Genomic DNA, 12,964 nt, shown 5'->3' on the forward strand with positions numbered 1-12,964 from the left:
GCATTTCTCTGATGTCCCCTATCTCTAGGGGCTCTTCACAAAAAATAAATTTAAAATATACTGTACTTTCTTCACTCTGGGGCTTTGAGATAAATCCAGATACAAATTTTAAAGGTGACAAATTGAAGTTAGACTTCTCTTTAGTGGTTGACTTACTTGCTATTCAAGGCTTGGGCACATTTTGCGTGCCTGGAGTTCAAGTTCTAAATGGCCAACTTTAGTGAAATGCAAGGAAGCACATAAAGGAGAAAAAGGCACAGCAAACAGCTGAAAGACAAGTCTCCCAAGTCCCATTAGTAATTAAAAAAAAAAAATTAAAACAGTCCCTCCAAGAGCTCAGTGAAAGTTCTCCCCCAGGGCCCAATAGCTACAACTCTGGGGACCAACCGAAGCTCTGACGCCAAGCATGGATTAGATTAGAGCACTGCTTTTGGGCTGTCTTACTGCACAGCATACAATAGGTCGAACCTCGGGAAATTGCCAGCATCGACTAGTTCTGACCATCGTATATTTCAATTTAATATTGAGACTGCTTCCCAAGACCGCCTCATTTCTAACGCCACTCCTAGAATAAATCAAGAACATTACTCAAGAAACATAATTCAGAGTGCAAATCTGATATCAAAAGTGTGTTGTGATACATGTTAAGTGTGTAGAAAATTGAGTCTACTCCTGCAGCCACCAGCATCCATGATTATGAGCAAACTACTTCAGACAAATAAACAGCTTTGGCATTATGTTTCTGGGAAATAAAAGAAGCCCAAGCTCTATTTGGAAATATACTGGTAGCCTTAAAGGGGTATTAAAAAAATAGATGAGAGAGAGAGAGAGAGAGAGAGAGAGAGAGAGAGAAAGATAGATAGTTTTCCTGGATTTATACTATCTTAGGTGAGTAGGTGAGTGATTCTTTACGGCAAGGGGTTTCCCAAGCTTGGTACTACTAGCACATTGGACCAGATCATTCTTTTGTTGTGGGCGCTGTCCTGTGCTCTGTAGGGTATTTAGCAGTATCCCTGGCCTCAATCTACTAGATGCCAGTAGCATACACTCCTTGGTTGTAACAACCAAAACTGTCTCCAGACATTGTCAAGTGTCCCCTGGGGGACAAAATCACCCTCAGGTAATACTTGAGTAGCCAACCCATCCCACACATTTCTCCTTACCTTGTGATGGGGAGAGCCTCATTCATATTTTAAATAATAAAGTATTTTCTCAGAGGTTTTGCGTTAGGGTTACCAGATTTAGCAAATTAAAAATAGAAGATGCCCAGTTAAATTTGAATTTCAGATAAACAACAAATCGCTTTTTAGTATAATCATGTCCTAAATATTGCATAGTGTTTAATCTTATTTCTGGTGAAGTACTAACATCATAAATAAATGACTATAAGTAAACAAATTGCTAGTTCATAACAGGGGAAAAACTGGATTAAATAGTTAGAATGACAAAGATAACATAGTTCACAGTCAGTAGGTTTTAGTGAAAATAGCACATACTTTGGAGCCAGGGAGCCCTGAATTGGAACCTGACAATGTCCGACCACCAATGTGGGAGAGGGAATTATAATTCTGTTGCCGAGTACTTATGTGAGCCATATGATGAAGCGAGGAAGCTCTTTAAAGATGAAGTGAATAATGCAGAACATTCTAGCATTTGGCACTCTCTGGACATATTGGGGCTGATGACCCAGGACTAGGAGCACGGCAGACAGGACATTCCTCTGGCACTGCCACTACCTAGATGTAATCTCATAGGCCCCAGGCACGAGTGAGGGGGAGGGGAGGCAGAGGGGAAGCCAAGAAGACTGAGTTGGACTGTAGACTGAAGACTGTCTGTCCACCCGCAGCTACCTGTCATGCTTGACCAGAAATAGCTGAATGACCCACTCAGGGCCACTTGAATAGGGCTGGGAGCATATGCTGGGCAGAGAGGCATGCAAAGATCGAGAAAAAGAGAATTGCAACCTGACATTGTAGGGCTGTGGTGTTCAACCCTTAAAATACTCTTGTCAAAAGAGCTTTTCACTCCAATTTTCCACCTTGCAACTGGTCTGACAACGTAGAAAATATATTAAGCGTTTTTTAAACAAAAAGGGACCTCCCTATATCTCTATTTCTTCCTCTGCAAAAGGAAGAGGCAGGGCAAATGAACTCTAACATTCGTTCCAGCTTTGAAAAATTATGTGACTCCTCCCTTCAAAGGCCGGACTGAAGTCCCAGCTCCTCCTGAAGGGTTTGTCTGAAAATCCTGCCTTCACTAATCTCTCCCTTGGCTTTCCTGTCTCTACCATCCATTAAAGCAAAACAATCTATCATGAGCTGCTTCATATTTTGAGATTATATTACCTTTTATAAGGCATACAGAATAATAAAACAAATATCTATGTATTAACCACTCAATCTAAGAAATCATGTTATCAGTGTTTTCGAGGTCCCTATGGCATCCCTTTCCGCAACAGCAGTTGCTGCTATCTTGAATTTTGTTAATGATTCTCTTTTCATTACTCCCTTGCTTTTCTTAATAGTTTTACAACATATCCCTAAAGAATATTTGTTTTAGCTGCTTGCTTTTGAATGTTATATATGTCAGTGTATGTGTGTGTTTATACTCTATCTTCTATATTCTGTGATTTCTTTTAATCATTAGTATGTTTGGGAGACTCAGCATGTTGGGTGAAAATTCTAGTTCAATCATGATCACTGCTCTGCAGTATTCCGTTGTGCAAATATATTACCGTTTATTTATTCATTATTCGGTCGATGGACTATTGGGTTGTTTCCAGTTTACTGCTATTTCGAATAATATTGCAGTGGAATTTTGTGTGTGTGTGTGTGTGTGTGTGTCTCCTGCTACACATAGACCAGATTTTCTTTAAAGTATAGAAGTAAGGCCATAGGGTATGTTTATCTTCAGTTTTCTGGATGATGCAAAATTGTTTACCAAAGGGATTTAACAATTCACATCCTTGCTACCATCAGAATATCATGCATCCTCCACAATGAGCATTATAAGAGTAAATAAAAGTAATTTTCTCTGTTTACAGAGGGCAAAGAGACCATTTTCCACCCTCACCCCTTTTCCTAGAGTGATTCCTAGGGCATAGTGACATAGCAAATCTGAGTCCTTACTCTTCGGTTTTCACAATATAGTTATCTCTAAGGAAGAGAGTCAAATAGACTAAATATGTAAATGTGTACCTCTGGAATTAGCTGAGGGGGCTTTTGAGAAGTGTGTAGGAGACCTTCAGAAGACACGGTCCTTTGTGTCTCTGGGAGATAAGAGAAGTCGTTGTTCTTTATTTTGCTTTAGTCTATAATTATGTGAGAATTTGTCCTAACTTCATAGTATTTTGTGCAGACTGCCTGCATACATGTGTTTTCTCTCTTTTCTATATTGGTATGGAGACAATCTTGCTGGCAGGATTTATTTTTCAATCTATTTTTAAAATAACCTTTTTAAACTTTTGGAATAAATTTAGATTTGCACAAAAATTGTAAAGACAGTATACAGAGTTTGCATGTACCCCTTATTTCTACTCACTGGAAAATTTTATTTTGTTTAATATTTAGTATCTTCTACTGTTTGCATATATATTATGTATATTACATATATTTGCTAATATATATTTTTTCTCTATAAGAGTCTGGGGAAGGTGTTGTTCTAGGTTTCAGTACAATGAGGACTTAGCTATGTAAAGAAAGGCCCTAGTCAAATTTAAAGGTAGAGATGGGAGAGGGCTGAATTGCTCCCCTCAGAAAATGGGAGAAATGTGTGTTTGGGTCTTTAAAGGAACAAAACAGAAAAGGAGAAGAAGAGGAGAGCTGAACAAGGACACAAGCTGATGCAGAGTTGTAGAGGGAGCCAAAAAATTGTTTTAAGAACCTGAATATCGATGTTAAGTTTGGTTCATTGTAAATCAGGGGTGCACCAAATACACATTTTTAACCACATGCCCAATGACCCAAGCCAAGGCCAGAATCAAATATCCCATTCTAGAAAAAATTTCCATACATAAAATTTAATTTTAAGATGTTATAATTTTAGTGTTAAAAGTTATAGTTGTCATTTTAAGCGTGACATTGTACTGTAGCTACAGCAATATCTGAGGTCGGAGAGCAGTTGGACTGCCCTTCAAGCACCACATCACTTGTTTGCTTTATGCACTAAATGGATATTCATTCTCAAGCGAAGTCAGAGCCCAATGTTTTTGGCCAGCACTGCCAGCATGGAGTTCTGCTCCTCGTGATGTTACCGCCAATTTATCACATTTCCTTCCTAATAGTAACTGAACAAAGTCAAAATTTACCACCTAGAGTAAAAGGTTAGGTGGATGGTAATGGTGCAATTTCACGGAAGGAGGCTCACCAACTGAGCTTTGTATGGGGCTTAAAGAAAATCATTTCTAAGCCAGTCAAGATGGCACAGTAGGTAAACGCTGTGCTTGTCTCCCCTCACAACCACATCAAAAATAAAAGGAAACTGCCAAACAAACCAGCACTGGGAGTCGCCTGAGGTCTGGCCGAACAGAAGTCCTACAACTGGGGACACACAGAAGAGGCCAGCTTGAGACTGGTAGGAGAGGCGGAGACATGGAATGGGCTGGTCCCACCGCTGCATGTAACAGTTGAGAATGGGAAGAAATATCTCACTGCAGAGGTACCCCTGAAAGAGTGAAGGGTCCCGGCCCCACACCTGGCTCTCGGCCCCAGGTTCCAATGCCAGGAAGAGGAGTCCCCACAACCTCTGGCTGTGAAAACCAGTGGAGTTTGTGGCTAAGTGTGACAAAGGGCAGTGGGAATTACAGAGATTTCTCTAAAAGGGCACGTGCGCAGACTTACTTGGTGACGGACTCAGTCACTCTGTGCTCCAGTGCTGGGACAGCAGCTCACAAGGCACCAGGGACACACGTGGTGGAACTGAGCTGTCTGGCTTCAGGGCGAGGGCTGGAGGGGCAAATTTCTCCCAGAACAGTGCAGAGGCCACTGTTCCTTTGTTGAGTCCTCCTCCCTCCCAGTGTGCAGATGCAGGCAGCCACCATGTCTGAGTCTCCATCAACCTGGCTAACACTGGTTGCTCAGCTCAGGGGATTCCCTGAGACCCCACCCTTCCCAACCTGCGGGCCCACCCAAGCCGCTTCTAGTGGTTTATTTCGTACAAACAGCCTGTCTTGGCTCATGCTGCAGACTTTCCTAAAATCTCTCAAAGTTTCACAAAACCCAAAGCAGCAGCTTCTGGCCTCATCGTGCCCTGTACCTCTTGCTTAGCAGCCCCAAGCCTCGCACTAGTGACAGCCGGCCTTAGTTCCTGGCTTGGCCTCTCAAGGTACCTAGAAGCTCAGCACAGGTGGCAGCCATCTGTGGATTGCTTGATGACTCTTACCAGGTGGCCTCGGAAGTACACAGGCTGTAGCTAAATTTGGCCTGCAGCTGGACCCCTCCGAGGAGGCCCCTGGGCCGGTACACCCAGTGGCTTGCTTCCACCAGCACCAGAGTCAGAGCATCTGAGCAGGACACACCCAAAGGGCAGACTGGGCAGGCACCAGCCCTACTAAAGTAAATCCTGCTTGGTAAGGTCAGTCTCTCATTGGCCATTCCTCAAAACCAATCAGCCCAAGGGTCAATACCTCCCATCGAAATGCAAACAGCAACCAAAGCTCAACTACAACAGCAGGACACACACAACCTGTACAAGGGTCACACCTTGAGCACCTCGCTCAGGTGACCAGGGAAGAATGTCCCCCTGGGCCCCACAGGACACCTACTACATAAAGCCACTCTACTAAGACTGAGAGACTCAGGAGCCCTACCTAAGACATAGAAACACACAGGGAGGCAGCCAAAATGGGGAGACAAAGAAACACATCTCATATGAAAGAACAGAACACAGCTCCAAACAAAAAACTAAACAAAATGGAGACGAGCAATCTACCAGATGCAGAGTTTAAAACACTGGTGATAAGGATGCTCAATGAACTTAAGGGAAGAGTAGATGAACTCAGTGAGAACTTTAACAAAGAGATAGAAAATATAAAAATGGAGATGGAAAACATAAAAGGGACCCAGTCAGAAATGACGACTACAATATCTGAGATGAAGAGTACATTAGAGGGAATCAACAGATCGGATGAAGCAGAGGATTTCATTAGCGATTTAGAAGGTAAGGTAGCAGAGGACACCCAATCAGAACAGCAACAAAGAAAAAGAATCTAAAAAAATGAGGATAGTTTAAGGGGCCTCTGGGACAACATCAAGCATAACAACATTTGCATTATAGGGGTACCAGAAAGAGAATAGACCAAGAAACTAAAAACCTATTGCAATAAATAATGATGGAAAACTTCCCTAATCTGGTGAAGGAAATAGACATACAAGCCCAAGAAGTTCAGAGAGTCCCAAACAAGATGAACCCAAAGAGGCCCACACCCAGACACATTCTCATTAAAATGCCAAAGGTTAAAGACAAAGAATCTTAAAAGCAACAAGAGAAAAGCAGTTTGTTACCCACAAGGGCACTCCCATAAGACTGTCAACTGATTTCTCAACAAAAACTTTGCAGGCCAGAAAAGATTGGCAGGAAATAGTCAAAGTAATGAAAAGCAAGGATTACAAACAAGATCACTTTATCCAGCAAAGTTATTGAGGAAGCATTCCTAAAATTGAGGAAGCATTAATTGAAGGACAGATAAAGAGCTTCCCAGACAAGAAAAAGCTAAAGGAGTTCGCCACCACCAAGCCAGTATGACAGGAAATGTTGGAGGGACTACTTTAAGAAGGAAAGAAATATATATCAAAAATATTAATAATAAAATGGCAATAACTACATATCTATCAACAAGAATTTCATTTTCGTTTTAATGCCTACAGCACCTGGTCTTCCTAGGTGGTCTCCCATCCAAGTACTAACCAGGCCTGACCCTGCTTAGCTTCCGAGATCAGACAGGATTGGGCACATTCAGGGTGTCATGGCCGTAAACTCAACAAGTATTTCAAATGAAAATGAAATGCTCCAACTGAAAGATAGGTTGGCTGAATGGTAAGAAAACAAGACCCTTACATATGCTGCCTACAAGAGACTCTCTTCAGATCAAAAGACACAGACTGAAAGTAAAGAGATGGAAAAATATATTTCATGAAAATAGAAATAAAAAAAAAAAAATTCTGGGGTGGCAATACTTATGCCAGACAAAATAGACTTTAAAACAAAGGCTATAACAAGAGACAAAGTAGGACCCAGAAAGCCCACTTCTGGATATTTCTCCAAAGAAACCCAAAATATTACTTTGAAGGAACATGTGCATTTATATGTTTATTGCAGTATTATTTACAACAGCCAAGATATGGAGGCAACCTGGGTGTCCATCAATGGATGAATGGATAAAGAAGAGATGGTACATATATACAACGGAATATTACTCACCCATTAAATCAATCAATCAATCAAAGAATGAAATCTTTCCATCTGCAACAACATAAATGGACCTAGAGGGTATTGTGCTGAGTGGAGTAAGTCAGACAGAGAAAGACAAATGCCACATGATTTCACTTACATATGGAATCTAAAGAACAAAGTAAGTAAAACAGGAACAAGCTCATAGATACAGAGAACATTTTGAGGGTTACCAGATGGGAGAGGAGTTGGGGGTGAAAAAGGGAGATGGAATAAGAAGTACCAATTGGTAATTACAAAATAGTCACAGAGATGTAAAGTATAATATAAGGAATATAGTCAATAATATTGTAATAACTGTGTATGGTGTCAAATGGGTACTAGACTAATTGAGGTGATCACTTCCTCAGTTTTATAGATGTCCAATCACTATGTTGTACACCTGAAACTAATACAATATTGTATAGCAACTGTATTTGAAAAATAAAAAAAAATTCTTAAGGAAAAAAAAAAGATCATTTCTGAATATTTTCAGGAGCAGCCCTGAGATTGTTTTTCTTGCTCTGGCTTTTTATTTCTAATATGTGTGCCACACTTACAATGCTTCACATGATCAGGGGAGATAAATTTGTCCTCAAACCTTGGATCTGGAAATGTGGCATTGGAGCAAGTAATTGGCTTTCAAGATGACAAATCTATCTCTGAATTTCCACCTGCATCTCAGATTTCATTGAATTCACATCAATTTCAGCATCTTCACTGGAAAAACTGATAGAGGTATCTTTCCTGCAGGTCATAGAGAAAATACTTGCAGCTTCAAGGCACATCAGTCCAGTTAACTGCTTCAGCAGCTTCCAGCAAATAAACTATCTTCACTGTAAATATGACCATTGATTGATAATAAGCCCTGCTATGTTGGTATCATTATCTGCTAAGTACAGAATTAAAGGTTCATTGTCCAAATAACATTTTTAAAAATTACATTTTGTTGCTTTTACATATTGTTTGGCCTGCAGCTTGGAAAGCACTGTTGACAGTACCTAGCACACTGTTACTGAAGGAGTTCTTGTTTATTAAAAGGAGCAATGAGTCAAATTAATGCTTCCTCAACTTTAGTGATCCTCAGGAATTCTGATTTGATAGTTTGGGGTAGAATCCAGGAATTCACATTTCTAACAAGCCCCCAAGAGATGCAGCTGCTGGTGTGGGGCCTACACTTGGAATAGCTCTTGAGTTAAATAATGAGCTTGTCCTCTATCCACTATCTTCGGTTGTGGGTCTGGTTTGCTGAAGAGGTGTCCATCTGCTTTTCTTACTTAACCAGTTTCTAAGCTTCTTTTCAGTCCTCTGTTCTTTTAAAATAATAATAGTAATAATAATAATAATAATAAACAGCTTTATTGAGCTACAACTAACATACTATACAATTCATCCACTTAAAGCGTACAAGCCGATGGTTTTTAGTATATCCACAAAGTTGCACACCATCACTGTAATTTTAGAATATTTGCATCAATTCTAAAAGAAACTCCATATCTTTTAGCTTTCACCTCATCTCCCCCCAGCCCCTGGCAACCACGAATCTAGCTTCTGTCTCTATGAATTTGCCTATTTTAGGCATTTTATAGAAATAGAAACCATACTGTCGCCCTCTGTTTTTAAATGTTTTCTTGATGGGACAGGAGCCCAGCAATATCTGTCACAACTGAACATGATTAGAAAAACAATTCTGTCGGGCACCAGTCTTTAAGAAATGAGGCTCTCTGGGATGATGTCTCTTCCTGAACAGGGTCAGTGGCATTAGTGGTAAAGGTTGTTTGGATTTCAAAGTTTTTCTATTTACTGTTGTGCTGGCATTTGCTTATTTTACGTGGCCACCACCCCGCCTTTTGAGAATGACCCATTCTTTATTTTGGAGGACTTGTCTTCACTGGCAGAGCCTCATGACAATGAGATTAGGGCTCTGCTCTCCGCCATGTGAGGACATAGCAAGAAGGTGGCCATCTGGAAACCAGGAAGAGAGCTCTGACCAGAACCCAACCATCTTGGCACCCTAATCTCACAATTCCCAGCTCCAGACTGTGGGAAATAAATGTATTCCTTCAGCCACCCAGTCTCTGACATTCTGTTACAACTACCCCAGGTGACTAAGACAACCCAATTCATAAGACAAGGCATATGATCCAAGCTTGCTCCATCAGAGGAACTTCCCTGGATATTTTCAAATTAGCCCTAAGGGAAAGGAACTGTTTCTTTTCAGGTGTCTGAGCTGGGAAGATGTGAGCTCATGAGCTGCTATCAACCAGGGTTTCAACATCCTAGTTGAAACCTGCAGAGAGAAGCAGAGATGGGGAGGCAGGTAGAGTTTGAGGAGAGGGGATCCCCATCTTGTCCCTGAGGTTCCCAGGGCTGCTTTGGTTCTTGCTTCCCTAGGACTTTGTTTGTTGATTCTGACCTCTAATCTAGAAGTAGAATGAACCTCAAGAATGTCTGAAGGCGCAGACCCAGAAACTCATGGGAACTTAACCTTTGATGTCACCAGTCTCGTGGCGAGTGAGGGATGTGCAAGGGTTGTTTTATGTCCATCTCTTATATCCGGTGAGTAGGCAAGCAGGTAGTCAGGCTCTGCAGGATGATTGAAAGGAGCTAAGAGTGTAAAAAGATCCCAAGAGAAGAGGCGGGTGAAAGCTTCTCCCACCCAGCAAGATTCTCACTCTGTGCCCACCTTCCTTAAAGGGACCTCAGAGGAATCAAGGATGCAAGCTGCATTGTCTTCTGTTTTGTGAGGCTACTGGGCTGCAGCTAAGTTTCTGTATCTTTTGACATCCGAGAAAACATATTCCTTTAACTGTGTGCATGGGCATCTTTCCATTAATCACATCACTGTCCCGCTGAGACAAACCGTGCAATGAATTATCCGAAGATCCTTCCAATAAATTCCTTTTTACCTACAGTCCTTTTTGTTTGCTTTTTTGTCTGTTTCAAAAAAGTTCCAACTAATACAACTACTGATGCTAAGAAATTTAGTTATCATCCTGCTTATCTAAAGATAATGTACTCACTATACTTTTGTGTAAAATCTGACTATAGATAGATACCTGTCAATCAGAACACCATGCACCAGCCACCAATCCCAGAGGAGGACTCCAAACACCTCCGCCCATCACACCTTCATACCAGAGTTGCAAAGGAAACACAACACAGGCAACAACTGGATAAAACAACCCTTTACTTACACACAGAAGAGGCCGAGAAAGTTCAGCTTCAATAGAAGGTGTCTGTCCCCAGTGGCCAGCAGGTCTGCAGGGCAGCCAACACAGGGCAATTAGTCTATGCACACCCCTCCAGTGCCACATCAGAAGGACCCTGGGCCCTCCCCAGGAAGTGTGAAATACTGAAAGCTGGGTGCATGCCTGTAGGCCGTTGACATACATGCTTGAGTAGAATGAAGGAACACTCATTGAGTATAATACAGGGAAAGATGCCCACACAGGGCAATAAGCCCAGTACCAGCTGTGTGGGCTCTTCACCTCTTGGTAAGGACATGTTCCAGGCCAAGGCCTATTCTGAAATGGCCAAGCAGGGGTCAAAAGACTGTGCACATAAGACTGCCTTTCCCAACAATAACCATATCCATTGGAAACTTTGGCTTGCAAGGTACAGAAAACTCAACTCAAACAGAATGGGCTCACATAACTGATAAAGTCTCATAGTGAGGGCCCGAGCTCCATTTGTGACTCTGTCCTATGCCTTCCTATGTAATACTGTCACCATTTTAAGATTGGAATTCCTTATGGAAGCAACATGGATCCAGATTTTATCTCTCCTGACATTACTCTTCTCTAATTGGACAAACAGCATTCCTGAAATACAGGGGAAGAAGCAATCTCAAAGACCACCTCATTGACCCAGGCTCTGTTTTGACTTAGTTTAGTTTGATAATGGTTGAACTTCAATTGCGCATCAGGTATTGTCCATGAATGAACACAGCTTTGCCTAGAAAAAACTCACAGTCTTCTAGTCAATACATAGTTACTGTGACTACAACATCAAATGCTAATTTAAAGGTAACCCAAGAAACGCAGAAGAGGGTACTTAGCCTAATCTAGGGTGTTGTAAAGGCTCCCTGGTCAATATTTCCTGTGCTTGAAGTTATTTCCATCTGGGACTTCAACTCCATACAGACATTCCATGAGGGTGAGGCCTGACCCCACAGCATCCACTTACCTTTAGCAGGGACTGGCTCTCATGCCATCCTAAGTCTGTTCCTGAAGAAGCCTTTGCATAATTGTATTTTAGCCAGTTAGTGGTTTCCTTGTTTCCATGTTCAGCCAGTTGTTTGTTCTCTTGTTATATTCTGTTTCATTAACTTCTGACAGCATAACGATCCTATCCTGCCCTCCTCCATTTGTTCTTACAGCTCCCCACCCTCTCCACCTACATGTGAAAACTTAATTTTCATTTTCCAATGTATGGAGACACAGTAGCACTTTTCAGAGCAAGTCAGCTGGTACTGGGAAGGTGAGAACTGACATTTTATTAAGTGCCAACTATGTGCCAGGCACAAGAGTAGAGTGATTTTTTTTTTTGCATCCAATTAATTCTCAAATAAGTCTGTGTGACAGATATATAACCCTGTTTTATAAATGAGGAAACTGAGCCCCAGAGAAGGTATGTTACTCATAGAAAGTTACACTGCTGCTTAGCAGAGCGACAGGAATCTATACCCAAGGCTGAGTTCCAAGTTTCTCCAAAGCTACACTCTCTTCATTACCCAGTGATTCCAATTTTGTTCGCAATAAAAATCATCTAAAGAGTTAAAACAGGGGCGGGCACACACACACACACACACACTCAAGACCTTGACTTCACTGCTAAAGAGCCTTATTTTAAATGAGTGAGGCCCGGGCATCAGCATTTTCCTTCAAAGCTCCTTAGATGATTCTAATGAAAATCCAGGGTTAGAACAAATTGTATTAGAATGTGCTGCCTCCCAAACTATCTCAATAAATTTCATGAAACGAAGCAGAAGCCAGACAGCACTTCAATCTAGAAATAGCTAATAGTGGCACCCATACACAGTAATAAAGGGAACAGGGTAGTTTCACCTAAGACACTTCACTCATGCCAAGAGTTTACGAGAGGCCTGGGACCAAGACAGACAGCGCGAGTGAGATTCCAGAAGCCTGCTATTGACTTTGCTTCTGAGGTTGCCGATGACGGTGGGCTTGTCAGCACACGTCACAGATGCCTTGCCGCACATGCGCTCAGCCTTCCCGGGTTCACTTGAAGCTACGGGGGAAGATAGGCTCACACGTGCGCAGCCACCGGGTCTCTCTGCATCTCTGCCCGAGGGCTTTCTCTTGTACTTTCGGAGCTGGCTCAGCCTACGCGCAAGGTGTCTAAGAAGTGCCGGGGATTTACTATCCCCAAGGGCAGCGCTTAACCAGTGAAGGACAGAAGCCTGTGGCTTAATACCTCAGCTTCCCATCCTCAGTGGGACGATTCGGATGCTGCTTGTTTCCCCAGAGCTTCATCTGCACCTGCTTATACTCATAACTCACCCTCTTGGGGACTT

General features: G+C 42.0%; 1 long non-coding RNA gene and 1 pseudogene across 1 annotated transcript in view; both read right to left on the reverse strand.

Annotated features, from left to right (window-relative positions):
• Positions 1-6,854: 6,854 nt before the first annotated feature.
• On the reverse strand, positions 6,855-6,973 carry LOC120594368 (uncharacterized; annotated as a pseudogene).
• Positions 6,974-8,813: 1,840 nt separating this feature from the next.
• LOC120594303 (uncharacterized) overlaps positions 8,814-12,964 on the reverse strand; it is a 29,964-nt gene continuing 25,813 nt past the window's right edge. Inside the window, exons 4-5 of the long non-coding RNA XR_005650540.1 lie at positions 10,623-10,686; positions 8,814-10,011 (exon numbers count right to left, since the gene is read on the reverse strand). This is a non-coding gene — a long non-coding RNA (uncharacterized LOC120594303). The remainder of the gene's footprint in view (positions 10,012-10,622; positions 10,687-12,964) is intronic.

Source organism: Pteropus medius, unplaced genomic scaffold, assembly GCF_902729225.1.
Source record: "Pteropus medius unplaced genomic scaffold, Ma_sr-lr_union100, whole genome shotgun sequence".
Lineage (NCBI taxonomy): Eukaryota > Metazoa > Chordata > Mammalia > Chiroptera > Pteropodidae > Pteropus > Pteropus medius.